The sequence below is a fragment of the Chiloscyllium punctatum genome, chromosome 36 (assembly GCF_047496795.1).
Source record: "Chiloscyllium punctatum isolate Juve2018m chromosome 36, sChiPun1.3, whole genome shotgun sequence".
Classification (NCBI taxonomy): domain Eukaryota; kingdom Metazoa; phylum Chordata; class Chondrichthyes; order Orectolobiformes; family Hemiscylliidae; genus Chiloscyllium; species Chiloscyllium punctatum.
This window is the reverse complement of record NC_092774.1, coordinates 72,830,093-72,852,243: the sequence shown is the minus strand read 5'-3', so window position 1 is coordinate 72,852,243 and position 22,151 is coordinate 72,830,093. Positions and strand designations below refer to the sequence as shown.

The following is a 22,151-nucleotide window of genomic DNA, read 5'->3' as shown; positions in this document are numbered from 1 at the left end:
TCCCTCCACTGTTTCGAAACTTTTCTCTGACACCCGAGTGGCCAGTGACAAGCATTGCCCTCCTCAACATAGGATACAGAGAACAGGAGACCCCTCAGAGGTTTTCACCTCAACTGTGCACATTGGGCCAGTATATCATTGTGAAATATTTATGTCGAAGCTTTTTTGGGAAGCGGATGAGAAGGCAAGGTGCAGAACAGAGCGCTGTTATACGGGAAAGCTGCTAAAGACGACGTTGAATGAATAGGAGAGAATGGTCTCTCGTTTGGGTATTGATCCCAATAAGCACGCGTTGTGCCATTCTCCTGCATTGCTCGGCTGTATTTCCAGAGAAGTATTTAGCTTTTCATCTGGTGTGTGTCAGGCACGTTTGAGAATGACGTCAAAAGATCTTCTCTGCTGTCGTGTCATATGCTGTTGTGCCGACATATCGTCGATGTGCAAAAACAAACTCTGTCTAAATTCCCACATTCTGTTTTTCGATCTGTGATTTCGCTCAGAATCACTAATTTTCAAAACTCGCAATATTCAAACTTTAACAAAGTGCTCATAGAAATGATTAGTGAACACCTGGAAGAAATTCTTCCAAACTTACCTGGGGAATTTCGCTTTGAGGGGTCTTGAACTTTAAGTGGAAGGAAGGGAATTTTGCCTCGAGGCTGTTTAATGTGGAGATGTGTTCTCCATGTAAACTGGTCGTAGTTGACCATCCCAGTGCTTCCCGATGCAGGGTTGCTTGACCCTCCAGGGAGGTTTACTTGGAGCAACTGGAGTGAATCCAGAGATGGAGCAGATTCTGTAAAGGTGCTCAAATACTTTCTATCTCCCTTTTAGGTATTTCCCTTGTGTATTCCCTCAGTTTGTCACATATGCAGTTTGCACCCTGGAAAATGATTGCTTTTTTCCTCATGTTCACAATTAAAAGTGTAGTTTCACATGGAACTGAGCCGCATTGAAAGGATTGTCATATTGATATATATATATGTACACGTATTTAGTTTAAGATTAGATTAGATTTGAATGAAGTTTTCCTCTAAACACACCTGAGCCTATCTGGCTGCATGAGGGATTTCAGGTTGCTGTGTGCTAGGTATTATGTGATCAGCAGGCATCTAGCAAACTACACGAACTGCCACCTATGTAATGTTCGTTTCAGTGTACTGACAATGATCACTTATTTTGTGACTTTTTTTTGCAGGAAGACGTGCCGAAAGAAATCTGAAAACAAATGATACATCAACTTCTGACAGAGCCACTTGATTCATTGGGACTTGAATATCAGCAGCCATTCCAATTAAGAAGACATGGTTGCTTTTGTTTGCTTGAGAGATTTTGGACACTGGTGTGGCAGGAAGAATACTGAGACACAGAGTGAGGGAGATTCAGTGCGCTGACAGTGAAAAGTGCTTCATACCATTTACTCAGCTTTGGGGAATCAAAGTCTCATCCCTGACGGTGGGGATAGACTATGTCCCCGTTCTGATTGTAATTTCAAACCCAGACCAACACATGGAAAGCTCCCCCAATGGGGAAACTGTGGAAATGTGGGGACTGAGGGAAAGGATTCCCTTCCCCATCCGTGTTGGAAACCCACAGACGTATTCACAGCGGGGAGAGGCCATTCACCTGCTCGGTGTGCAGGAAGGGTTTCAGTCGGATCAGCCATCTGGAGACGCACCAGTGTATCCACAAGTGAGAGAAGCCATTCACGTGCCCCATGTACGGGAGGGGGTTCACTCAGTCAGCTGCACTGCTGACCCACCAGTGGGTCCACACCGGAGAGAGGCCGTTCACCTGCTGTCAGTTCCAAAAGGGCTTCACCTGCTCCTCCCACCTGAGGAGGCACCAGCGCGTTCACGTGCCATTGCAGGGGGGATGGAAGGAGCGATGGCCGAGCGCCGCAAACAACTCAGCTCTGGGGACTCTCAGGTTCGAATCCCGTCGCGGCAGATGGCAGAATTGGGATTCGATCAGTAATCTGGACTTCAGAATCTAAGGATGAAACCGTTTTTAGAGGGCAAAAACCCATCTGATTCAGTCATGTCCTTTTCAGTGATGGAAACTGCCGTTGCGCGAAAGGATTCACTCAGTCGTCCCAGCTGCATGCTTTACCCGGCTGTACGAAGGATCCAGTAACAAAGGGACAACTCAACGAACCAATAATAAAGAAAGTGTGGTGGGGGGAGTGGGGGGTGAGTGTGCGCACTTTGAGCTTGAGGTGCTTTTTTTTAAAAAAAGCTACTTTTTGTACGCCTTGTGTTGTGCAGATCTGAAGCTGTAACAAAGTTGGGTCGCAGTCAAGGTTACCTGAACTTACTGCCAGGCTTAAACTATTTCAGAATCCTGAAGAGGAGTTGTTGGACTCGAAATTTTAACTCTGCTTTCTCTCCACAGATGCTTCCAGTCCTGCTGAGTTTTTCCAGTGTTCTCAGTTTTTGTTTCAGATTTCCAGCATCCACAGTTCTTTGTCTTATTTATGAAATTCAATTCTAGCCCTTCACAAGTGTCTGGAACTTCATCTCCCTGATCTACAAACTGTTCACTTACCCTAGAAATGACCGCTACCTCCTTATCAAAGTAGATCCCTTTGTTGCAAAATGATTGTTCAATTCTGTGACCAAAATTATTGCATTCGTAATTACTTACACCAGGGACTCTCGTTATCTCAGGCCAGAGCACAGCTAGATTATTTCAGACAGTACATTTATGTGATTTGATGCAATTCCCTATTCCTTACTTTGCCAGCGTGTTGCTGGGAATGGAGGGTTTGAATTAAGAAGAAGCTGGGACATTTTTCCAACAGAGCCGAGCAAGTTGACAGATAACTTTATCGAGATTTTTAAAAACAGGAGAGGTATAGATAAGGTGTCATTTCCAGGAGGCTCAGAATATTTTGTTGCTCCAGAAGGTGTAAAAGGGGGTCAAAGCTTCAACAGAAATCGAGCAGAGCTGAGAACAGACAACATTTAACTCTGTGGGAACAGGGAGATCAGAGGACAGGGAAATCAGGACCTGAAATCCGAGCTGACACCAGACTACCATGTTATCAGTGCTTTGATTAGCAGTGCCCACCCGCTACCTTTACTGAGCCTCTCACTCGACTTGAATGCCACATCTCCCCTCGATATTCTGGATCCAATCCTTGTCATTCTGAAGCCATACCTCTGTAAGGAGTCTCAGATCATAATTATTCTCTTCAATGTGTGCAGTCAATTAATTCGCTTTTTTTACAATGCAGCTTTTAGTTTTATTTTTTGTGATGGTGAGAATCCAGTTTTGATTGCTAGTACATTTATTCTCCTTGTCCCTTTCTCTCATTCTCTGGTGTTTGGTTTCCACATCACTACATTGCTCACTGCTCTTGATTTCGATTGGCTATGCTAAATTGCCGAGTGTCCAGGGATGTGCAGGTTAGGTGGGTTGACCATGGGAAACGCAGGGTTATCGTTTCAAAGTAATAGAAGGAGTATGCCATTTGGCCCATCGACACTGCTCCGCCATTCATTACAATCATGGCGGATCGATCAATAGTCTCAGCTCCTCCTAATTGCATTATCCCAACTTCCCTTAATTCCCTTACCACGCAAAAAAAAACCCATCCAACAGTGTCTTAATGAAGCTGCCTCGACTGCTTCTTTGAGCACAGAATTCCATTAATTTACCATTAACCGCATAGGTCCTGCCCTGAGTTGCCTCATCAAAATGCAACAGCTCATATTTGTCTAAATTAAACTCCATCCACTACTCCTTGGCCCATCGGCTCATCTGATCAATTATAATTTATATTAAACTTTCTTTCCTACCTTACTCCCTAAAAGCTGAAAATCTCCATCCCACACTCTCACCCTCCATTCTCACTTTGTTGAATCTAATCACGGATGTCCTCATCCTGAACGGTTTGATTCATGCTGATTAACAGGCCCACATTCAAAGGAGATCTAACTGAAACGTACAGAACATTGAACGGCCTGGACAGAGTGGACATTGGGAAGATGTTTTCATTGGGAGGAGAGACTAATACCCATGGGCATAGCCTTAGCATAAAGGGAGAATGGAGATTAGGAGAAACTTCTTTAGCCAGAGAGTGGTGAATCTATGGAATTCATTGTCACAGAAAACTGTGGAGGCCAGGTCACTGCGTATGTTGAACATTGAGGTAGAGATGTACAGCATAGAAACAGACTGTTTGGTCCAACTTGTCCATGCTGACCAACTATCACAACCCAATCTAGTCCCACCTGACAGCACACGGCCCCATATCCCTCCAAACCCTTCCTATTCATACACCTACCCAAATGCCTTTTAAATGTTGCAATCGTACTAGCCTTCAACACTTCCTCTGGCAGATCATTCAATAAACGTACCATTCTCTGCGTCAAAAAGTTGCCCCTTAGATCTCTTTTGTATCTTTCCCCTCTAACGCGAAACCCATGCCCTCTCCTTCTGGACACCCCCACCCCAGGAAACGACTTTGTTTATTAATCCTATCCATGCCCCTCATGATTTTATACACGTACAGTTACGACGTTCAAAAGACATTTGGATAAGTACATGAATACGAAAGGTTGGAAGGGTTATGGGCCAAACACTGGTAGGTGGGACGAGTTTAGTTTGAGAACATACTCAGCATGGACTCGTTGGATGAATGGTCTGTTCAGTACTGTCTGACTCTGTGACTGATCTGTACTGGTCTTAAAACCATTTTCTTACCTCCCCCGATAAGCATCCACTTCTTTGGTGTTCAAAACTCAGCTGAACTTCGCCTTGAATATGTTCAATGACCCCACTTCTGAATTCAATTCCTCTTCATAATATACCACTTGCCTTGCTCATTGCCTGCTGCATCTGCCCGACAGCTGGCATTGACTGGTGTGGAGGGACTCTGAGACCCCTTAGTACATCCATACATCATTCCTGATGAAGGACTTGTGCCCGTAACGTTCCCTGTCCTGTTCCTCAGATGCTGCCTGACCTGTTGCGCTTTTCCAGTGCCACATTTTTCGACTTTCACCTCTAGTCCTCACTTTCTCCACATTCCAATATATAATCATTTTAACAATGCACTGTTTTTTTTTTAAACAGCAAAGGCTATAACTTCACATTGCGGAACTGCACTTGCCATGTGTTTGCCAATTGAGACACAGACCTGGACCAACTTCGGGAAGAGGCAAAAGACTGTGTTCTGAACAAAAACCGTAGCACACTCAAAACGTCGGCTCTGTTTCCCTTTCCACGGATGCTGCTCGACCCGTTGGCTTTCTGCAGGATTCGCTGTGTTTGTTCGACACAAATGCTGCTTTCCATTAAAGAACTTCAATCCCTGTCCTCTGGTAACTGACCCTAGTCAGTGGCAATAGGTTCTTCTGATCATTAACCTGCCCATTCACACCACGTCTTCTCCCATCATTGCCAACAGCCCCTGGAAATCTCCAGTTAACCTTCTTTGCTCCAAAGAGAACATTCCCAAACTTGGGATTGGAAATTGCTCATCCCTGGACATGATGCAAATGTTACAATGGGGAAGAGGTTTTGTCAAAATATCGTCAGTTAGCAGGTGGAAAAATGTTCAGGAAGTAAAACATATATCCCAGTCTCCAGCTTTGTGAATCTTTCGTAACTCTTTGGGAAGTGGAATTAGAGGAGAATGAAGGATGAACTGACGGACTGAGCAGAGACAGTCCAGACACCATCCCCTTGTTTAAGAGGCTGATTGACTCTGACATTCTCGGGACCTGAACTGACCCGAGACATTGAAAGAATTCTCTGCACATCAGGAATTCAAACCCCTTCTCGGCTCGGCGCCAATGAGAAAATTCAGGAAGAGGCAAAACACTGAAAGGCTCGGAGGGCGATGGCCCCGGTGGTGGAGAGCTCGTTCCTCGTGACATGGATGTGCCTGCAGATGGTGGGATCAGACTGTCCCCATGTCTCCAGAATGAATGTCCAAGGCTTTATTATGGAAAGTAAAACTGATAGAAGACAATGGTAATTTTGGGCGGGGCGGGTTGAATTATGAATTGATTAGTAGGTTCCTCAAAGACACTGTGCAAGCAGCTCTTGAACCTGTCTCTGTGGCGCAATTGGTCAGCGCGTTCGGCTGTTAACCGAAAGGTTGGTGGTTCGATACCACCCAGGGACGGCGTGTTCCTAGTTCTCGCTCCTACCGCTTTCTTGGCTGCGAAAGTGCACGTTTTTAATGGTGTCAGGAAAATGTTTCCCAAACGGAAATATATTCCACTGAGGCAGCACAAAGGGGTTTCTGAATTGATTGAATTTCTAACATAAATGACTGCGGATGCTGAGAATTCGAGACAGAAAGCGAAACTGCTGGAGAAACTCAGCAGGTTTGGCTGGACCTGGATGAGGAAAAAAGCGAGTTCTGAAATGTTGTCTCTGATTCTCTTTCCACAGATGCTGCCTGACCTGCGGAGTTGCTCCTGCAATTTCTGTTTTTGTTTTTAACTGAACGTCCATTTCATCTACCGGGATGAAACACGCAGACTCGCCATTTGCAGATATTTAACCCTTTCGAAACCTGAGAAGTGATTGAATTCAAACAAACTCTGCAAGGATTCACTTTTTGACAGCTCCACAGGCAGAGAGATCTGGGAAATGAAGCTGTCAGTGTGGTTCTGTATTGGTGGGCCGAGTGGTGAATGCGATGGACATGAAATCCATTGCGGTTTCCCCACGCAGGTGTGAACCCTGCCGACTACAGTTGAGAAACGACGTCAAAAAGAAAGGGAGATTGCTCCACGGTTTTTTTAAAGATACAAATCAGTGGAGGGGTTGAAATATTTCAATCACATTGGGACTGGTCGGGAATCTGTAGCCCACTGCCTGTCAGGGTGGAACAAGCAGAGACCCACAGAGCTGCTATTGAGGCGATGAGCCAAGTGTTTTGAAATGAGACTAGAACAGTGAGGGGCGTGAAGTCGTAATCGAAGTTAAGCAGGCACCTGAGGACAAAGGTGTTTTATTTGCCAGTGAAAGATATTGCTTCACAAAGTTGGGATTATGGAAGGGAATCAGTGACGGTGATTATCTTTGGCTGTTCCTCTTGTGAATGTTCCCATTGCTGCGCATGTCCGTGTTAACGTCAGAACTCTGCAGCATGGCGGCGTCAGGTCCGCACAGTGACAGGGGCGCAATGGATGACGCATCTGACTCCACCTACCTGTTTGAAATGCGGCTCACAGCTTCTTCACACACCCCAATTAATCTTTCTCATTGTCCTGAAGCCGGCATACGGTTTGAATTCCAGAACTGCGGGAATGAGACTCTTTTCACTGTGTCGCGTCAGTAAGTGTCCCTGAGAACATCAGAGTCAAGTCACAGCGCTGTCAGAGGAGAGGAAGCTGAAATAGTCCCACACGCTGCTCACGGGCACATTTCACTTTCCCCAACTCACCGCCCCAACCACTGCGGCTCTTGGGAGTGGAAAGGGAACAAACACCAAAACCCAGTCTCAGCTTTGTAAATCTTCAGGAAATAAGAAAACTGTTCACCCCTTCGGGTCTTCCATCCTGGGCTGTCAGCGTTGATTTTAAATGGCTGTCCAGTCAGTGCCGATTCGTTTTGGCTAAAAAAAATCTTCCTTTTCTCATCCCAGCATTTCTTGCTACAGAGAACTGTGTGGCAGAGTTCATGTATATATTTCCTTGTATGGTATTTTGTAAATTACATTCGTTTGCTGGTTGTTTCTATCGGGTTTTTCAGGTTCATTAGCCGCTGTTTAAGTGTGTTGGGAGGTTTGTGGGCGACCATGATGCTGAGAGGGTTGAGTTGTCTGGACATCATTTCCCAGATGTCTTTAATGTAAAGTAATGTGGCTAAGGTTTCTGCAGACGTTGTGTCTGCTTGTGTCAGTTTGTTGATGTGAAATCGGCACACTGGGTTTATTGGGTAGGCAAAAGTGAGGACTGCAGATGCTGGAAACCAGAGTTTAGATCAGAGTGGTGCTGGAAAAGCACAGCAGATCAGACAGCTTCCGAGGAGCAGGAAAATCGATGTTTCGGGCAAAAGCCCTTCATCAGGAATAGAGGCAGGACCCCTCCAGGGTGGAGAGATAAATTAGGGGTGGGGTGTGCTGGGCCAAAGGTAGCAAAAAGTACAATAGGTGAATGGGGGTGGGGATGGAGGTGACATATCAGAGAGCAGGGTGGTGCGGATAGGTGGGGAGGGAGATTGACAGGTAGGACAGGTCATGAGGACAGCGCTCAGCTGGAAGGTTGGAACTGAGGTTAGGTGGGGGGGGGGGGAAATGTGGAAACTGGTGCAGACCACATCGATGTCCTGGGGTTGAATGTATCCGAGGCAGAAGTTGGGACGTTCTTCCCCCAGACATCGGGTGGGGAGGGAGGGGCGATGGAGGAGGCCCAGGTCCTGCATGTCCCTGGCAGAGTGGGAGGGGAGGTTGAAATGTTGGGCCACAGGGCGATGGGGTTGATTGTTGCGGGTGTCCTGGAGATGTTCCCTCAAACGCTGTGACTTGACTCTGCGATGGGGCTCCAGTCTCCCCAATGTAGAGGAGACCGCATCGGGAGCAATGGATACACGAAATGACATTGGTGTTCGCCTTCTTCCTTCCGTGACCCGGGTTCGACTTCCGGGCAGGAAAGCAATTTTCAGGAGAGCTGTCAAACTTCTCCCGTATATCCCTGGTGGTCTAGTGGTTAGGATTCGGCGCTTTCACCGCTGCGGCCCGGGTTCGATTCCCGGTCAGGGAATCATTTTTCAGTGTGTTGCATGGCTTAAAAGCGCTGGACAGTTACTTATTTGTCTTCGTAGTGACTGGGTGCTACAGTGTGTCGTGTTTCGTTGAAATAGTGCCCTCGTTCAGATTTGTTTGTATGCGTAGGGATGATTACTTCTGTAGCGAAATACTTGGTTCGCGTGTGGTGTTTTCCTGTAGAGGCTGTTTTGATTTTACCATTGACTGTTCGCTCTACTGTGACATCTAGAAATGGCACTTTGTTGTTGTTCTCCTCTTTTGTGAATTTTATGCCAGTAAGGAGGTTGTTGATGGTGTTGTACGTTTCCTCTAATTTGTTTCATTTTTTGATGACAGAAGTGTTTCATCGGTATTTCGTTGATTTATTTGTAGGGCTTGTTACTGAATATAAAGTGGGTGGTAACCACGAGGTTGACAGTGCTATCTTTGCTGATGAAGTTGGTGCTGTGTTTTTGTCTTTAGTTCTTCGAGTAGTGTCTTCAGTTTTCTTTGGTCATGTTGATGTTAATGGATGTGAACAGGGCTGTTATGTCAAAGGACATCATTATTCCATCCTCTTCTATCTTCGTGTCTTTGATGTTCAGGAATTCTTGGATGGAGTAAATGGAGTGGCATGAATCTTCGACTTGGTGTTTTAGTCTTCAGTGTAGGCCTTTGACTAGTCTGTATATTGGTGTTCCAAGTAGTGAGACTATGGCCTGAGGGGGGCTCCTTGTTTGAAAAAGAGGAGAACAACAATAAACTGCCATTCTTAGATGTCACAGTAGAGCGAACAGTCAACGGGGAACTTCACACTGGCATCTACAGAAAAACAACATACACAAACCAAATACTTAACCACAGAAGCAATCATCCCAACACCCACAAAAGAAGCTGCATCAGGAGATTATTTCAACGAGCCACTACACACTGCAGCACAGAGAAACTACGAAGAGCTCAAGAGAAATAAGTATATGGTGCATTGAGGGAGAACGTGTCCCCAATAAACCCATTCCGCCGATTTCTCATTGATGCTTTCAAGCTGACTCTCAAAAATTCGGTTTGAACCTCCATTCTTTCCTCTTTGTTTTTTGTGGGTTTTGAAAGCTTTCCCAATCCTCTGACTGAGTATTGGAGTTGGGAAGTTATGTTGTGGTTGTACAGGACATTGGTTAGACCACTTTTAGAATATTGCGTGCAATTCTGGTCTCCCTCCTATCACAAGGATATTGTGAAATTTGAAAGGGTTCTGAAGCACCAATAGGTCCACAGAGGGGAAGCGGCCCTTCTGCTGCCCTGAGTATGGGAAGGCCTTCAATGATTCTGCTGCCCTGCTGACGCACCAGTTGGCCCACACCGGGGAAGGCTGTTCTCCGGCCCCAAGTGCAAGATGGCCTTCAGCAGGTCTTCCCACCTGCTGAGACACCAGTGGGTCCATACTGAGAGGCCGTTCTTCTGCCCCAACTGCAGGAGGGGCATTGCTCTTTCCTCCGACCTACTGGCCCATTGGTGTGTCCACATGGTGGAGAGGTCGTTCAGTTGCCGTATGTGCAGGAAGGCCTTCAGCAATTCCTCTGCCCTGCTGAGGCACCTGTCCATCCACACCGTGGAGAAACCGTTCTCCTGCGCCGAATGTGGGAAGGTCTTTACCTGCTCCTCCACACTGCTGAATCACCAGCTGGACCACACGGGGGTTTTGGGGGAGGGGGGGGGAACAGTGGAGGAGGGGGGAGGCCATTCTGCTGCCCTAAGTGCGGGAAGGCCTTCAGCAATTCCTCCACCCTACTGAAGCACCAATGTGCCCACACCAGGGAGATGCCCTCCAGCTGGCCCGAGTGTGGGAAGAGGTTCATGTTTTCGTACAACTTGCGGAAGCACCAGCGGAGGCACCAGCGCTCCCAGCAATCAGATCCCACCAGTGACGCTGCCTTCGGTCACCTCCCAGGACTGAACCTCCTGCCAGTTCTGACAGTGGGTGCAGTGGGAGAGTAGGTGGGCTGTTTTTCTTTTCTGCTGGACTGCAATTGCCTCCCCCACACCCCACAATCACAACTCCATGGGGGCTCAGGGTTAGCACTGCTGCCTCATGGCACCAGGAACCCAGGAATAATTCCACCCTTGGGGTCTGTGTGCAAGTTATGGAGGGTAGGAAAATGGATCTGAGTGGGTTAGTCTTCGGAAGATCAGTGCAGATGTGTTCGGCTGAAGGACTTGTTTCCACATTGTGGGAGTTCTATGATTCTATGAGCTTTGCCTTCAGTGGATACTGCTGCTCATTGAGCCCGGGACTGCACATTGCCAATGAAATGATCCAGAGAAACCGAAGACCACAAGACCATCGGAGAAGAGGTTAGGCCATTCGGCCTACTCTGCCATTCGTTAGTAACAAAAGTATTGGATGAGATGCGCTACACTGCGGAAACAGGCCATTCGTCCCAACAAGTCCACACCGACCCCCCCCCGAAGATTAACCCATCCTGACCCATTTCCCTCTGACTAATGTACCTAACTCTATGGGCAATTAAGCATGGCCCATCCACATGACCTGCACATCTTTGGTTTATGGAAGAAAACAGGATCACAGAGAGAAAACCTACGCAGACACTGAGAGAAAGTGCAAATTCCTCACAGATAGTCACCCAAGGCTGGAATCAAACCTGGGCCCCTGGTGCTATGAGGCTGCAGTGGTTACCACTGAGCCACTACATATTGCAACCCGAAGTTGGCAAGTAGGAGCTTGGGAGAATACAGCAAGCTAGGCAGCACCAGAATGTGGAGTAGTCAGCATTTTGGGTATTAACCCTTCTTCAGGACTGAAACGTTGACTTCTCCATGAGAAACGATTCACAGGAATGTTGCTGGGGGTTGGAGGGTTTGAGCTACAGGGAGAGGCTGAATAGCGTGGGGCTGTTTTCACTGGAGCATCGGAGGCAGAGAGGTGACCTAATAGCGGTTATACAATCATGAGGGGCATGGACAGTGTAATAGACAAAGTCCTTTCCTTGGGGTGGGGGAGTCCAGAACGAGAGGGCAGAGGTTTAGGGTGAGAGGCGAAATATATTAAAGGGACAACTTCTTCATGCAGAGGGTGGTACATATATGAAATGAGCTGCCAGAGTATATGGGTCAGGTGCTGTCAAATGGGAGTGGATTAATTTAGGATATCAGGTCAGCATGGACAAGTTGGAACGAAGGGTCTGTTTCCTTGCTGTACGTGTCTCTGACTACTGGTCCTGATGTAAGTTTAAAATAGAGTCCAAGTAACTTTGAATAGTTCAATCTTGTTGAGCTCACCTCCTGAAAAGTTTCAGATGAATCCCTCTGAGAGATACTGTTTAAACATGCTGAGTTGGACAAAGTATCCCATCAAGTTCAACACAAACCCAGAGTTGAAGAAGTCAGAAGTCAGAACACCAAGGGGACCAAAACTGATCACAATATTCCAGGTGCAGCCTCATCAACGTCCTGTATAACTACAACATAACTTGCCAACATCTGTACTCAATTCCCGAACTGATGAAGGCCAGTGTGCTGAAACCTTTCATCACTGCCTTGTGTACCGATGTAATCAGAGATATAGGACCTACTTTAAACTGATCCACGATCTAGCTGCTGGGAGCACAGAAGTAGAGTAGTGCTGCGTGAGTGTGCTGGGTAGATAACCCAGAGGTCGATTGGTAAAAACCATGTGATTCTATTGCTCAATGTCTCTGTAAGCTGCTTTCATATACAAAGGTTCTGTGCATCTGCTTCCCAAAGCTTCTTCAGTGGAGGCGTGGCCGCTGGAGCCCAGGCGTTCAACAACCCCCCGGAGCTGGAGGAAGTTCCGAGCTCCAAGAAGCGGGGGGTAAGGCTGGAAGCAGGATTTGCTCAAGGCTTGTATTTTTAACTCATTTTAATGGTACCTACTGTATGGGGCTATGGTTTACATTAAAACCGGAGGATCATATCAGAGTGTTTATATTTAGCAGTGGTAGTTGGTAAAATGCACTCTCTGGGGGAGCACTTTCTATGATGCTGCATTTCTTGCCTTCTGCCCTTACCCCATTTCTTATCTCCCATCTTGATTTTATATTTTTTTGGTCAAATTTAATTTCATATTAATCAGACTTGCGATTCACTGTGTGCTATTAATTTGTTTGTTTGAATATTGTAAGTCAAAATTAATGGTGTCATGTCATATCTGATGTCAGAGTTTGACATTGAATGTGCAGGTGTGAATACCAGTAAGTTGTGAAAATAACTCAAGAACTTGTGGTTTTTAACAAAAAGAGCAGTTCACTGATATTCATGGCATCGTCTCATTTGGGAGTGATGATTCAAATCTGACCAACAAACCGTTTCATGCAGTCATCCAATTGAATAAAAAAATTCTTTAATTTAATTAAAGAAAATAACTCTGGCAAGCTAAGATTTATGCAATCTATTTATAAGATTATGTCCATTGCTCGCAATATGGTCTCATCCACATTGAGGAAACTGGACGCCAACTAGCGGAACATTTCAGGGAACAACTCTGGGAATCTAAATCTAAACCACCGACCGCCCTGTGGCGGAACACTTTAACTCCCCCTCCCATTCCACCAAGGACATGCAAGTACTGGGCCTCCTCCACTGCCAAACTCTTGCTACCCGACACTTGTACGAAAACACCTCAACTTCTGCTTTAAGACCCTCCAACCACATGGTATCAATGTAGATTTCATCAGTTTCCTTATTTCCTCTCCCCCACCTTGTCCCAGATCCAACCTTCCAATTCGACACCAACCTCTTGACCTCTCATACCTGTTCACCTTGCTTCTCACCTATTTACTTCACCCTCATCTCTGACCTATCACCATCAATCCCGACCTCCATCTACCTATTGCACTCCCAGCTGCCTTCCCTCCAGCCCCACTTCCTTCCCATTTATCTCTCAGCCCCCTTGGGCCACCCTTTATTCCTGATGAAGAGCTTATGCTCTAAACCAAGACTGTGATGAAGCGACATCCTCAACAAATAGGAAATAGCTCCCAAGTCAGATTTCATCCCCTCTTCTGTTTCCCAGTTCTTTCAGAAAGAAGGAATGTCTTTTTCTTCCACTAGAAAGTGGTCTTCCCCTTTGCGCTATCTGAAGTGTTATCCCTCCCCACTCCTTCAGACACCTTTTAAGAATCCTTTCAACCTGTTTTTCTAACAATTGTGGAGGTGACCAAAAGCAAACATTTCACTTCTCCTCAATGCCCCATTTCTCCTCCTATGAGCCATTTTGTCATGTTGTCTATGTTACAAGCAGCCGAGTGCACTTGGTTTCTGAATTGAAATTTGGCCATTGAAGTGAACAGGATTAATATTTATCGATGGCTAGCTGTGTTTGCACTAACTGTAATTATCCACCAATATGATGTCTTTTGTTCCACCAAAACTGGAAACAATGATCTGTGTTTATATTGCAGTCGGATGTAGAAAATCATCCCAGCGATCTTCACGTTATTATAGTTTACTGAGGCCATAACAGCATTACGTGGCAGTTTGATGTGACTAAAACCTGGATGGCAATCTCTAGATTATGTTGTAAAAATATCGGTATAATGTTATTCACACTGCGCTGTCACCAACTGAACGAAGCGGCTGTGTGTTTAAATCCCGTGATGGACAGTTTGTGTTCGACTTCTCACATTGCGGGGAGCTGAGCATTTCCCCAAACAATAGGCACACCACCTCCCTGACACAGTGTTCACAAATCAAACTGACAGTAAAGATTCACATGTGATCGAAAGCTTCTGCAAAGAACTTTCGATATAACCGACGTACTCGTTTCTTCATTTGAAATGTTAGACGTTGATTGTAGTGAGCCTGACGTGATTTGAACACGCAACCTTCTGATCTGGAGTCAGACGCGCTACCGTTGCGCCACAAGCTCACAAATTGCCCATGCGCTCTATTCATACTTAAGGGAAGTGATCGCACTACAATGATTTTACGTTCATGTCTGTTCTGTTTCTCCCCCTTCTCCTTCTGTCTCTCGAAACAATTTCCAACTCTCTCTCAATAAAAATCTGAAAGAACTGCGGATGCTGTATATCAGGAACAAAAAACAGGAGTTGCCGGTGACCCTTCCACAGAATTGATGGTGATTGGGAACATGTCGGTTTATATTCAGGAGATATTGTGGGAGGAAGGCGGAGATCAGGACAGAGCCCAAAGCGAAGGAAGAACTGTTGGACAGATAAAGGTGTTGATAACGATCTGTGTGGGAGGGTGAATAACTGTGAGGGTGAATAATGGAGACTGTTCGTGGTTAAGTAGTGTGGAATGACAGACTATGTGATAACAAGGCTTGGAGTGTGTGGAAGGGACGGGGATACTATGGAGTTCAGGCCCTAGAATTACTGAGTTCGGTATTGGTAACGGAGGGATGTATGATCCCCAAGTGTAATATTCGGTGCTCTTCGTTCTGCTGGTGCTGAGCTTCGCTGGGACAATACAGCAAACCTGAGACAGAGATGTTTGCCAGGGAACAGGGTGGGGTGTGGAATTGGCAGGCAACTGGAAGCTCAGGGACTTTTTTGCCGGCAGAACGTAGATGTTCTGTGCAGCAGTCACCCAGTTTATGCTTCGTTTTCCCCAATGTAGATGAGGCCACATTGTGAGCAGCAAATGCAGTAGACTAGGTTGTGGGTAGTGCAGGTAAAGTGCCGCTTCACCTGGAAGGTAAGTTTGGCCCCTTGGATAGCGAGGAGGGAGCAGGTAAATGCGCTGGTGGCACACATTCAGCGGTTGCAGGGGAAAGTGCAACTCAACCTGCAAGTTTACTTTGAGAAAATCCTAGACTTGAACTCCCAAGTCTCTTTGCATTTCGGATTTCTGCATTTTCTCCCCATAATCTTCTGTTCCAACAGTGACTGTCTCGTGTCAGGGCAGCACCAGTGATTTCCTGACATATGGATTGTATTTGGGGATACCATGTAATGTCAGGAATTGCGAGTATCTCAGGAGCAATCATTATTCCTGGAGGAGGCAGAGAGGAATGTAAACTCCGGAACTTTGATAACTTCATGAGGCAGCAATAAATCTTTCTGAACCAAGAAACGAAAGGGCCAATGAGAAACTGCTACAAAGGAGTTAACAAATAACATACATTAACTATCGCTGGGAAGGAGGAGGCAAAACAATGAGCTGTTTCTTTGGACAGATGAGATAATGGTGTTTAATAACTGTGTGGCAAAAGGACAATTAATTCTGCCTGTAGAAGGAAGGCCTTGTCGTAAACGGGTTAATCGCAGGACAGGCTGTTTCAAACAGGTGGAAACCCCTCAAGGATAAGAAGGTAAGCTACAGACCTGAGGTCTCCAGAAGTGTGGGGAGGTGGTGTCAGAATCTAAAGAAACGTGACACCACAAATTTGAAAGTGAGGGAACTCCACCAGAAACCAACTCCAGAATGGTTTAGCAGCAGTACTTGGAAAAACAACACTGCATCAAACCCCTGTAAAGTTCCAGAGATGGGCACTGTTGGTGGAAACAATGTTAAATTCCACCATCACTTGGGTGATAGCCAAGATGGCGGGGTGGGGTTGGCGGGGGGTGGGGAGGGGGGTGGGGGAGGTTCTGGGGGAGAGAGAGGCTGAACTTGCTTACTTGAGGGATTTTATTTTTTGGTTGCTACCTACAATAAAGTGTAAATTATTGTTTCAACAGTTGGTTGTCTGTGCAGTTTCTGAGTCAGGATTCAAATTAAAGCGATTCACCCACAACCAGAGTGAGATGCTGGGATTAATAATGACTCCTTTGCATTCAGCAGGACGGCACATCAATACTGTTATAAAGCGAATGCTGAATCCCCTTCCCTCTCTGAGATCTCAAACCGAAGCACCAAAAGAGGAGTGCATTGCCCTATAATCTATAAAATTAGTGTGGAAAGTGGTGTCATCTGCTCTATTCTTAAAAACAAAAATAAATCCCTGTCACTTTAAAATCAAGGAAAAGTAATTTACGTATCCAATTTGAATGGAGAACAACTGAACTAAACTATTAACAAACCAAATAAATCCCTTCGAACTACTGACAATTCTGGCATAAAACAGGATTCTTGCTGTTCCAATAAATACAAGACCCACTAATATAACAAGAAATAGAATTTAGTTTCTCAGATTACAGCCAGGTTACATGTCTTCCAGGATATTCTATACATCCTTCTATTGAATCTTTTGTCAGGAATGTCTCCTCCAATTCCTGCCCTTCTGGTTTTTTTGTAAATGATGCTGACTCATTCACAGATGACTGTCAGGGCGGATTTCGCTGTCGAGTGCTGAGGACGAGACACGGTGGGCAGCACGGTGGCACGCTGCCTCACAGCGCCAGAGATCTGGGTTCAATTCCCGTCTCTGTGTGGAGTTTGCACGTTCTCCCCGTGTCTGCGTGGGTTTCCTCCGGGTGCTCCGGTTTCCTCCCACACTCCAAAGATGTGCAGGTCAGGTGAATTGGCCATGCTAAATTGCCCGTAGTGTTAGGTAAGGGGTAAGTGTAGGGGTATGGGTGGGTTGCGCTTCGGTGGGTGCGGTGTGGACTTGTTGGGCCGAAGGGCCTGTTTCCACACTGGAAGTAATCTAATCTAAAGGTAAGTAATCTAATCTAAAGACTCTTAGCTCCAGCAATGGGGAGTTAGCTCTGGGGCTCTGTCCTTGATGCGATATTGAGTTTTTACAATAGGATTGGTCCTCTGTTGTCAGGTTTAGATTTAATAGGTTCTGGTAGTCAAAGGACCTGATTTAAATTAATTGTCGAAATTGAAATGTCATTATCTTGGCCCGCTAACTGTACGAACTTTTGATAGAAATGTTTCAGCTTGTGTGCTTTCTGTTGTGATGATGTTACTCCTTTAAGAAGATTATGTCGTTCTTGATTTTTTTCCCAACAGGGGTTGTAAAAGGCAGAGGGTCTGATTCGTTTGGGCTAAGGGACTTCACTAATGGCCAACAAGTATTGGCAAAGGCAACAAAAGTTTGAGATTTTTTTTTCTCGATTGCTTCGACTGCAAAACCGTCTGTAACGTCACCCCTCAGCCTCTGACCCTCCAGGGAAAATAGCCCCAGTCTATTTCAGCCTCTTGCAGCAGCTCAAACCCACCAACCCTGGTAGTATATTTGTAAGTCTTTTCAGAACGCTTTCATGTTTCACAACTTGTTACAAACATGTCGACTAATTCAGAGAAGCCTCTCAATTACAGCTGTAAATTGAGAAAGTGTGTTTAATAATGAGTCATGAATAAAGGCTGCATTAATCTTTTACAGTGAAGTTTTACTCCTACATCTCAAAACAGAGCATACACACCTGGTCAGAAGCAGCCTATGGGGTTTAAGACACTATTGGCTGTTTTCCAATGAGGACTGACTTTGCACAGAATCCATAGCTATTTTAAAGGAATGGGGTACCATTCGTTTTAAGGTCAGGTAAACTTAAGAGGCACTGCATTGGCTTAGAAATGAGAGATCCTTGACACACACACTGTAGAAATAAAATGGTTTAATTATCCGCCAGTGGAGATCGTCCAGTTCCTGGGGATGGGACAAACATCAGCCCCCCCGGGGAAAGAATGACAAGCAGATGTTCTGGAAAGGCTTTGCTGCTTGCAATTCTTGCAGCAATGTGGAATGTACTTCACACTGAGCAAGTTTCAGCTGGCTCAGAGTCTCCAATGTTCATTGCTGTGTTTGCCGCCAGCTCAGAGAAAGAACAATATGAAGGACGTAGCAGTGAATAACGATCCTCGTGAGAGGGCGAATAACTGTTAACGGAGACTGTTAGTGGCTAACAATACGTCGTGTGTCATAGCAGACGAGGTGATAAACAGGAGTCTTTCGTGTGGTAGGGGTCAAGGACATGGGGGAGTTCAGGCCCTGTAGTAATAGAACTCGATATTGAAGACCGGAGGGCTGTAAGGTCTCCAAGTGGAAAATGAGATGTTGTTCTTTCATCTGGAGCTAGAACACTGCTGCAAGCCTGAGACAGGGATGTTGGCCAGGGAACAGGGTGATGTGTTAAAGTGGCAGGCAACCGCAAGGTCAGGGCCTTTAGTTTCTGCGGGCAGAAGCGGGATGTTCTGCGAAGCAGTCACCCGGTTTATGCTTCATGCTACGTTGGGGAAACGACACTGTGAGCAGCGAATGCGGTGGAATGAAATAGCAGCAGGGAGACTGGATGAGAAGCAGCTGTTCGGGAAAGTCTTTGCCGCTTGCAATTCTGAGAGCAATCTCAAATGTATTTCATACTGAGCATGTCTCAGGTCGCTCAAGAGGTCTGGGGCATGCGTTGCGTGCGTGCTTTCTGGCTCGTTGGTCTAGGCGTATGATTCTCGCTTTGGGTGTGTTACTGCGCTGACTTGCGAGAGGTCCCGGGTTGAAATCCCGGACGAGCCCGCGTTTTTTAACTTGACTTGTGCAAATTGCCTGATTAACTTTCTCAAAAAGCACCTTCGTGAGACGAGCGTGGGCTGCCTGGAGTACGAATGAGGCAGAAAACAGAAATGAAATGGTTGGAGATCGTGTTCAACAAGCTACTTGGATGCTGCCTGAACTGCTGTGCTCTTCCAGCACCACTAATCCAGAATCTGGTTTCCAGCATCTGCAGTCTTTGTTTTTACCATAGTGCTCAACAGGTTGACGTGAGTGGTGCGGTGTTTGAGGAATGTCAGCAATCAAGGTAGATTGGAAAATTGGGACAGCTCTCCTCGGAGAACCGAACTTTTCCAAGTCATGAGGGACCTAGAAACAGGAAATAATGTTGTGAAAATGCTCCCACGCCTGAAAGGATCCATAACGATTCGGCAGAATTTTAAGTCACGAGGAAAAGAAGTAAAAGTGACATTAGGAAGAACGTTTTCGTACAAGGAGTGGTGAGGGTCAGTAAGTCCCTGTCTGACATTGACAAAGAGGAAGATTCAATGGACCCAAAAGGGAATTCGGTGGTCACGTTCAGGTGTGCAGATTTCCGCTGAGAAGGCGAGAGAATTAAACGACTAGAGTCACACGTTCACTTAAGTGTAGAACCAGCAGAGCGAAGGTGGGCCGCATAGCCACCGTCTGCGCTGTGACACATGTTGTGATTCAGTGTGAAATCACAGTTCGACCGACAGAATGTGGGAATTTAGAAAAAAGTTTATATTGACACAGCCTCCATACGTCTGCGAAACAGCATATCACACGACAGCAGTGGAGGTCTTTGACATCAGGCTCGAAGGTGCCTGCCGCGTGCCAGAAAAAAATCCGATAACAGACCTTTGGAGAAAGTTCACAATCAAAGTTGTTCATGTTCCCCGCATTAATGTAACTGACACCTCTCACAGGCAACCACAAGGTCAGGGCCTTTTTAGTGAAACTGACACCTCTCACCCAAGGGATTCAGAGAGTGGGAGAGAGCAGAAGTGCAAAAGTGCTGGATCACTTTTCCACAAAAGCATCTTCGTTAAACGAGATTGAAGTACAAGAAGTAGGGGATGGGGCTGAGCTACCATTGCAGCGAACACAGCGAAGGTTAACACTTCTTCAAAGTTAGAACAAGTATTGCAGATTGTTCGCCCACACAATCCGAGTCTGAATGAATTCTCCAGCTTCGTTATTGCTTAAATCTGAGAGTGAAATTTCAGGAAGCGGGAAATTGAAGTGATTGGAGACAGCACTGAACAGGTTTTCGTGAATTATGCCGTGTATGAGGAATGTCAATAATGAAGGCAGATTGGAAAGTTGGGACAGTTCTCCTTGGAGAACAGAAGTTTGAAATCTGGCCCAGTTGACGTTTTCCAAGACATGAGGGGTCCAGACAGAGAAAATAATACAATGAAAATGGTACCACGCCTGAAAGGATCGCTCACAATTAGGCAGAGTCTTGAGCAAAGGAAGTAAAAATGACATTATGAAGAACGTTTTCGTGCAGAGAGTGGTTAGGGTCAGATTTACACAGTTGCGCTGGCACCCTTGTAGAGCTCTGAGTTGTCTTGTCCTCTTCTGTCGCTGTGTTCTGATCTCAAGTGTGAAACCTCTTCCCTCAGATGGTAATGAACTGGTGAAGTAGAAACACATGACTTGCTGTTTTTGTCCATATCCTGCGATAAAGAAACAGACGCTCTTGTAACAAAATACTTTCTGCAAGATTGCTGTGTCAAGGCAAATTCTGAACACCAAACAGGCTGCACAAGAAGGCACTCATATCAATTTACCTGAGGGAAGAGTCTCCGGTGTCCATTTCTGCCTGTCCCGATACCACATCACCTTGTCATTTCTCCGAGAACAGACCTTTGGAACAAGTTTAAAGTTGCCATTTGATGGATTCGTGTCAATGACGTCTCCTCCCCCAAGTGATAGGGAGAGAGAGCAGAAGAGCGAATGGGCTCTGCCTTCCACCAGCACAGCTTGGAAGGAGAAACAAAATGGGTCAATTATCCGCTAGTGGAGAGAGCCCGGTCCCTGGGGACGGGACAAACAGCAGTGTCCTGGGAGCAGGAAACAGACCGAGAAGCAGATGTTCTTGAAACTCGTTGCTGCTTGAAATTCTGGGAGCAATGTACAGAAGCAAGTCTCAGCTGCTTCTGGAGCTGGCTGCGCCCATGGCATGTGGCTCGTTGGTCTCAGGTTGAGGGGAATGGTGCCGCGCCTGAGGAGTGTCAGTTCTGAAGGTAGATTGGAAAGTTGGGACAGATCTCCTTGGACCTATGGTTGCTGTGGAGGAGGATGATAAGACACAGAATATCGAATAAAATATTATAGTGTTAGCAACATAAATGATATATTGAAGAAACCTAGATTGCTGTTGAGTCTTTCATCTTTTAAAACGGGTTGTAGATTTCGGTTCATTAATCTGTCAATCCCAGAACTTTTAAAAGTCACATTCTCCAGGTACCTTAAGGTTCTATAAACGGAGGTGACACCTCAGGTCAGACAATGCATGAAAGCTGTGAGGGTAGGGTCCATCTGTATCCTAATCTTGACTGAGACTGGTTCTATTTCCAAATATATAATCCTGCAAACGCAGATTCACCCCAAAGACTTCTATATGTGAGTGCATGCATGAGAGAGAGTGTGCGTGTGCGTGTGCATGCTGGGTACTGTGTGTGTGTCTGTGTGTGTGTGTGTGCGTGTGTGTGTGTGATGGAGTATAAGCATGTGAGATGGTGTATGCGTAAGTTTGAGTGTGGGGATGTATTACTGTGTGTCTGAGAGAGAGCATGTCTATCAGAGAGGGTCTGTACGAGCTTGTGAGTATGTAAGAGAGTGTGCTTGTGTGTGTGTGAGTGTATTGTGTCGCTGGGTCTCCTGTAGTGTGACGTGAACCCAGGGTCTCGGCTGAGGCCATCCTCATGTGTTCTAAACTTGGCTATCAGCCTCTGCTCGGCCACTAGATCAAAGAGGGCTGAGGCATGAGAAAGGACGGGCTGGGGCACTGGTGGTGGTGGAGAAGGGAGAGAA

At 46.0% G+C, this 22,151-nt stretch overlaps 3 non-coding genes across 3 annotated transcripts; 2 read left to right on the top strand and 1 right to left on the bottom strand.

Moving 5' to 3' along the window:
• The first annotated feature begins 6,065 nt into the window (after window positions 1-6,065).
• On the top strand, window positions 6,066-6,139 carry trnan-guu (transfer RNA asparagine (anticodon GUU)). The gene has a single exon. It is a non-coding gene; the product is annotated as a tRNA-Asn (tRNA).
• A 2,518-nt stretch (window positions 6,140-8,657) lies between these two features.
• trnae-uuc (transfer RNA glutamic acid (anticodon UUC)) lies at window positions 8,658-8,729 on the top strand. Its single transcript has one exon. It is a non-coding gene; the product is annotated as a tRNA-Glu (tRNA).
• Window positions 8,730-14,543: 5,814 nt separating this feature from the next.
• Window positions 14,544-14,615, bottom strand: trnaw-cca (transfer RNA tryptophan (anticodon CCA)). Its single transcript has one exon. It is a non-coding gene; the product is annotated as a tRNA-Trp (tRNA).
• Window positions 14,616-22,151: the final 7,536 nt, after the last annotated feature.